The sequence below is a fragment of the Schistocerca piceifrons genome, chromosome 5 (assembly GCF_021461385.2).
Source record: "Schistocerca piceifrons isolate TAMUIC-IGC-003096 chromosome 5, iqSchPice1.1, whole genome shotgun sequence".
NCBI classification, from domain to species: domain Eukaryota; kingdom Metazoa; phylum Arthropoda; class Insecta; order Orthoptera; family Acrididae; genus Schistocerca; species Schistocerca piceifrons.
The window spans coordinates 408,155,265-408,162,485 of NC_060142.1; the positions used below are offsets into that span (position 1 = coordinate 408,155,265).

General features: G+C 46.4%; 1 pseudogene; it reads right to left on the reverse strand.

Annotated features, from left to right (window-relative positions):
• Positions 1 to 3,300: 3,300 nt before the first annotated feature.
• On the reverse strand, positions 3,301 to 3,418 carry LOC124799491 (annotated as a pseudogene).
• Positions 3,419 to 7,221: the final 3,803 nt, after the last annotated feature.

A 7,221-nucleotide genomic window follows, 5' to 3' on the forward strand; every position in this document is an offset into this window, starting at 1 on the left:
ATAATGTGCAGTTAAAGATGGTGCCCGCACTATCGCCGAGTCTACGTGCGTGTAACACAGCAAAAAACGTATGCTTATGATCGTATTCCACTGTACTGTACACAGCCCGGCTTCTGCTCCACGTGAAACGAAATCCAAAGAGATTCAAACAAACGCGGAAGAATACATCGCGTAATGTTTACAGCAGGTTTATTCTTATGATGACCAGAGTATAGTAGTTTCTGTACTATGCTACTGGTAGGAAATAACAATGCAATAATGACATTGTGACAACAGCATACGTTTATAGTCACAGCTCGAAGGGCGCTGACCAATGACAATTCATCTGACCGTGTGCCGTGTGTTCCTTGTGTGCTGCAAGATGCCACTGACGAAGCGTACTGTAAGCTGGTATTCACGTCGGGAACAAGCTGAGATGGTGTTTGTGCATGGACAAGGAGATGGAAACGGCACCACGGCTATAACAAAACAAGCACCCTCACAGACATCAACCACGTCACACAACTTTTCAAGCCCTTTTTGGGCGTTTGTAAGATCGTGGGTGCTTTCAGACAGACGAACGTGCAAGGAGATGGTGGACTGTGCGTGTACTTTATTTGGATGACCGGGATCTATAGGGTATTGCGACAAACCTTAGTACAAGCTCTATGCAAGTGGCCCGCCAAGTTGGTGCAAGCGAGAGTACGATTATGTGTACCTGCGTGACTGCTATCCCTATCATCTTCAGTGCCATGGAGATCGCGTTGAACATCTATTGTGACGTGTATGCGATACACCCCTGTACTATGTTCCTCGACGATTTGTTGTCGTCGCACGCTCACAGTCCATTTCCGGACACATGTTCATAGAAGCCTTCTTCCTCCATTTCCAATCAGGAATCCATTATTGCAGTTTGTCAGTTTTACCAATGTTCAGTCTGTAGGCGTGGTGTCTGTTCTGTCGGACATATCCGATAGGACAGATACCACACATATACTAAAAGATTTCTTTGGGCGACCGGGTTTCGATTCCGTCACTTTTGGGTTTCCAGCTGAGCGCTTTATCATTACAATATCAAGACCTGGCACCAACGAAAAGACTGAAGACATTTTAAAAAAAAAAAAAACATGTCGTAGAATGTCAATCGCGACTGTGCAAAGATCGATCTTTTATCAACGGTTCGTTCCGAATCGTTAGCTATGACGTGCGGCGCGCTGTCAGCGCCAGAGCGCTTGTGTGTGGTGACGTGTGACGTGTGGGGGGAGAGGGCTGACGCCCCGCGCCGACACCAGCTTGCAAGCAGCGGCAGCCCCAACATCTCCCTGGCAGAGCGCCGCTCTCCACTCCTCTCCTCTCCTCGCGCATTCAACATGCGGTCTCCCTGGCGAACCCTTACAGCCCCCTGCGGCAGCTCTCGGAATAACGAGAGCACCGCCGTGCCTCCCAGCTGTCGCCGAGCTCACGCTGTGGGGGCACACGTTGCCTACTCCGAGCACGCAGCTACACTTAAAAAAAATAATTTCGTGGCCGAAAAATCTCTACAATTTAACAGCAACGGCGTCGGGATGTCTTACAATTGTTGGGACGAAATTATGGCTAATCAAGACTTCTACACCATCTGTAAGTTTTGAATAATGACAACACAACCCCCGAAATATAACACAATGATAATTTCAAAATGACTGAAACTGTGGATGGAAGATGCACGGATTTTTGGAAGTGGAACGTATTGGATGAATACTGGTTCTCAACAAAAAAAATCCTTTTAAACTCTTTATTCGACACTCAACATCCCAACAGAAATACAGCATTGCTGAGCAGATACACCGTGCTCTACGACATCAGTGTTACTACTCGTTAACTTTTAATGAATGCAGTTTCATACCTTACAAAGTACACATCTGGCCATTATGCTACCTGAGAAACTCCTCAAGCTCATTTCAAGTTGATGATGATGGTGAAGAAGTCCCATACTCGGTTACAGAGCGTAGCGGACCCGCACCGCCGTACTGGGCAAGATCCTAGTGGAGGTGGTTTGCCGTTGCCTTCCTCCCACCGTAATGGGGATGAATGATGATGATGAAGACGGCACAGCAACACCCAGTCATCTCGAGGCAGGTGAAAATCCCTGACCCCGCCGGGAATCGAACCCAGGACCCCGTGCTCGGGAAGCGAAAACGCTACCGCGAGACCACGACCTGCGGACTCATTTCAAGTTACGCGTACACAAATGCAGTCACGTTAAACTAGCAACTTCCACAAACATAAAAACTTTTTCAGAGTTAAAAATGTAATAAAATGAGTTATCCACTTAAAAAAAATACAAGTTGAAATAATCTTTAAACAGATGAGCTTGAAACGAAATCATTTACTTTTAGCGTACTGCAGAACGTTCAGTAAGGACGTTCGTTATTAACGGGCTTGTGCCCAATGACAAATTTCTTATACGAGGGACATTTAATAAGTAATGCAACACATGTTTTTCCTCGACCAGAATCGGTTTATGAAGAGCGGAATCTGTTGTGGGACGTCGTCGAATATTACCACTTCAGCCTCTATACTTTATCAAGTTCCAATCGGTGGCGGCGCTATAAGTAGCCTTCAAAATGGCGTGCGTAACGGAGGTGAGTTCCAAGTAGAGCTTTCATTGAGTTTCTTTTGGCTGAAAACCAGGGCATCACAGATCACACAGGTACCTGCATAATGTCTACGGAGACCTGGCAGTAAACAAAATGATGGTGAGTCGTTGGACTAGGCGTCTGTCATCATCGTAACAAGGTCACGCAAAGCTGTCTGATCTCCATGTGCCGGACAGCCGCACACGGATGTGATCTCTACAATGTAGGAACGTGCGGACACTCTCATTCGAGGTGTCGAACACCTCGCTGCTCGCCTGGATGGCTCTGTTGGTAGCGCTGACACGCTCGTCCAGCAGTTGGAGTACTCAACGGTTTCTGTCTGCTGGGTTCCTCGGCGCCTAACAGAAGATCGTAAGGAGGAACGAGAGTGCGGAATTGCTTGCGCCTTATGAGGTTGATCAGGACTGTTTTTCGTCGTGTATCGTCGCAGGCTATGAAACATTATTCATCACTTCTAATCAGAAAAAAACTAAACTCCTCTCGAACAGGCCTTGAAGGCCCTACGGGACCGACCGGCCGGCGTGTCATCCTCAGCCCACTGGTGTCACTGGATGCAGATATTGAGCAGCATGTGGTCAGCACACCGCTCTCCCGGCCGTATGACAATTTTCGAGACCGAAGCAGCTACTTCTCAATCAAGTAGCTCCTCAGTTTGCCTCATAAGGGCTGAGTGCACCTTGCTTGCAAACAGCGCTCGGCAGACCGGATGGTCACCCATCTAAGTGCTATCCCAGCCCGACAGTGCTTAACATCGGTGATCTGACGGGAACCGGTGTTACCACTGCGGAAAGGCCGTTGGCCTTCTAATCAGAAACAAAACGGCAATTCGTGGAGTGGTGCCATATCACCTCTCCTCCGAAGAGAAAGTCCAGACTCACACCCTCAGTCGAAAGTCATGGCGATAGTCTTCTGAGACTCTGAAGCGGTTATTCTGTTTAATGTCCTCTCTGATGGTGCAACCATCAACTCTGACGTGCATTGTGCTAATGTACTGAAATTCGGGAAACGATTTCAGCGAGTTCGTCGCCACAAAACTGCAAACGAACTTGTCCTTCTCCATGTCAATGCAGGGCCTCACACAAATCGCATCCGGGAGAAGGTCAAAAAACCTCATTGGACTCTTCTTCGTCATCCACTCTACAGTCCGGATCTCACACTTACCGACGTCATCTGTTTGGACCAGTGAAGGGTGCACTCCACGAGGAGCAGTACGTGAGTGATGGGGAGGTTACTGATACAGCGAGACGTTGACTCCAACAACGACCAGTAGACTGACAACTTGTGGGCATACGGACCCTCCCAATAAGATGGCCTGAGGCCGTAGTATTGAACGGACATTATGCTGAAAAATAGGGTTTTGTAGCCAAAAATGTTGGGAATAATTTAGTATATTGGAATTCTAAATAAAATGTGTGTGTGTTGTATTGCTTATTGAACACCCCGTACATATACTTTCTGCCTTTAGCCTTAAAGTGAGGAAAAACTTAAAATTCTTTAACTTTTTCATATCTACCCCCTCGTTTTCACCAGTCACGTTCCCAACAGTCCTAGTATTGTTTCTGCCTCGGTTTAAGATATGGAGGTGTATTAGTAAGAAACATCGGAAGTTCGGAGAAGCTCTTCTTACTCCCAGTTTCATTATTACTAGATTGAGAGCACCAGTTCTTTGGCGAATGGGTTACATTTCTAATGAAAAATTTCCGTAGTACAATTGAGTTATATTCTCGGACATAAACACTTCCATCTGGCGTGACGCAACATCGATACCCATTGCTTTAAAGTGTTTTCAAGACCCACAACGTTAACGTACCGTTCGTTTACAGAAGGAAGTCGATCGCCAGTTCCAGTGTCCATCATTTTGAGGGAAGCATTCCAAATCCATGCACCTTAATCTAGACCTGCGACGCTGCTACCAACGGACAACGCTCCCGTCACATTACTGTCCGCTTCTCCTCCAGTCGCAGGGTCCACTCACTGCCCACTGTCTGTGCGCGCAGACGGACGGGCGCGCTCTCTGTCGGTGACCACAGTTATTTCCTGAGGTTCGCTTGTTACTGAATACCTGTATCTGTCTCACCACTCTACTTAGTCCAGCGACTATTCACTGAAGAAACTGGTGTAGCCATGCGTATTCAAATACAGTGACATGTAAACAGGCAGAATACGGTGCTGCGGTTGGCAATGCCTATAGAAGACGATAAGTGTCTGGCGCAGTTGTTAGATCGGTTACAGCTGCTATAATGGCACGCTATCAAGATTTCAGTGAGTTTGAACGTAGTGTTAAAGTCGGCGCACGAGAGATGGGACACAAAATTTCCGAGGTAGTGATAAAGTGGGGATTTGCCCATACGACCATTTCACGAGTGAAATATGAAGAATCCGGTAAAACATCAAATCTCCGACATCGCTGCGGTCGAAAAAAATCCTGCAAGAAGGGGACCAACAACGACTGAAAATCGCCCAACGTGACAGAACTGCAACTCCTTCGCAAATTGCTGCAGATTTCGATGCTAGTCCATCAACAAGTGTCAGCGTACGAACCATTCAACGAAACATCATCTATACGGGCTTTCGGAGCCGAAGGCCCACTCGTGTACCCTTGATGACTGCACGACACACAGCTTTAAACCTCGCCTGGGCGAGGGACTATGGATGACTGGAAACATGTTGCCTGGTCGGATGAGCCTCGTTTCAAATTGTATCTAGCGGTTGGACGTGTACGGGTATGGAGACAACGACATGAATCCATGGACCCTGCATGTCAGCAGGGAACTGTTCAGGTTGGTGGAGGCTCTGTAATGGTGTGGGGCTTGTGAAGTTGGAGTGATATGGGACTCCTGATACGTCTATACAAGACTGACAGGTGACACGTACGTGAACACCCTGTCTGATCAGCTGCATCCATTCATGTCCATTGTGCATTCCGACGGACTTGGACAATTCCAGCAGCACAATCCGACACCTCATACGTCCAGAACTGCTACAGAATGGTTCCAGAAACACTCTTCTGAGTTTAAACACTTCCGCTGGCCACCAAACTCGCCAAACATTATTAAGCATATCTGGGATGTCTTGCAACGTGCTGTTCAGAAGAGATCTTCACCCCCTCGTACTCTTACGGATTTATTGACAGCGCTGCTGAATTCGTGGTGTCAGTTCCCTCCAGCACTACTTCAGATATTAGTCAAGTCCAAGCCACGTCGTGTTGCGGTACTTGCGCGTGCTCGCGGGGGCCCTACACGATGTCAGGTAGGTGTACCAAATGCTTTGGCTCTTCAGTGGATATACACATCGCATAGTTAACGTCTATCATAAGAGCCGAATGACGTCTCGGTCCTAAAGTATTGTAATCTGTAATGTGACTCGGCTCAACATTGACATCACTGAACCGTAATTTTACTTTGAAAATCTTTTCTTAAAGAATTTACTTTATTTGCTAGCGATTCACCAAGAACATTAACACATTTAATCACACAAGGTGAGCGTGGAAGTAGTTGCCAGGAAGTAACTGATGGAAAATAAAATTACCTTTAACAAATGTGAATTTATTCCTAAAATCGTTTTCAAAACAGATTTAAAATTACAATCAGAAAGCACCCTCTTAATATCAAGTTACAATTCTTCAGAGGCAGAATAATTTTTTTTATTTTTTATTTTATTTACTTTTTCCAGTAGAAGCCTTCGGGCTGAGAAGCTTCCGCCCCCTTTCAGCACGGCCGTAGTCACGACCGCTCACAACGACCACAGAAAAACTACACTGGTGCAAATCTGCAACACACCAGATTACTCTAAACTAAAAATTTCAGCAACTCACACAAACACATTAACTATGAACCCGAAGGAAGGATGGAAATGGTACAAAAACACTCACATTAACAATTATTTGCCACCGAAAGTGCAACTTGTTTTTAAAAGAACACTTACGGTGGAAGGGTGGAAATCTTATAAAAATGACTATTTAAATACAACCCATGAAATTCAGACTTACATAAAATGTACAACATGCTCTACATTTCACATATACCGCCTCGCAAGATGATAGGCAAGAGAAAAACATATTTCAGGACTTCGGCCTTTACCTTAATTCTATAAATTCGTTAACACCCAATCCAACAAACATGACAGAGGCAGCTATTAACGTACGGCAGACCGACAGACAGACAGACAGACAGACACTAACTGCCTAACAAATGCGGACGAGGGACAGACCCAGACTGCCCTGGCTGACCAACTGCCTCCGACTGACTGACTCAGAGTCACTGACCAAGTGCCGAGCTCATAGCGCCCCTTAAATGCACGTGAACAGGCTACCTTTCCCATTTCACACCAGAGGGAGACACCGAAGCTGCGATTGCCACAGCGGCGCCACCGCCAGAAACGGAGGGCGACTGCTTCACACTATGCGCTGCGGCGCGCTCTTCAAAACAGCAATTTATACCACTGATGCATCACCCTTTACCTACGGGCGAAAATATAAATATTGAATCTAAGGGGACAACCGCTCGAATCTGGCGATTTCGGGCGACGACAAATTAAAATCTAAAATAACAGTCACAAAGGAAATAGGTTATTGAATTACACAAACCAAAAGAAAACGCGAGAC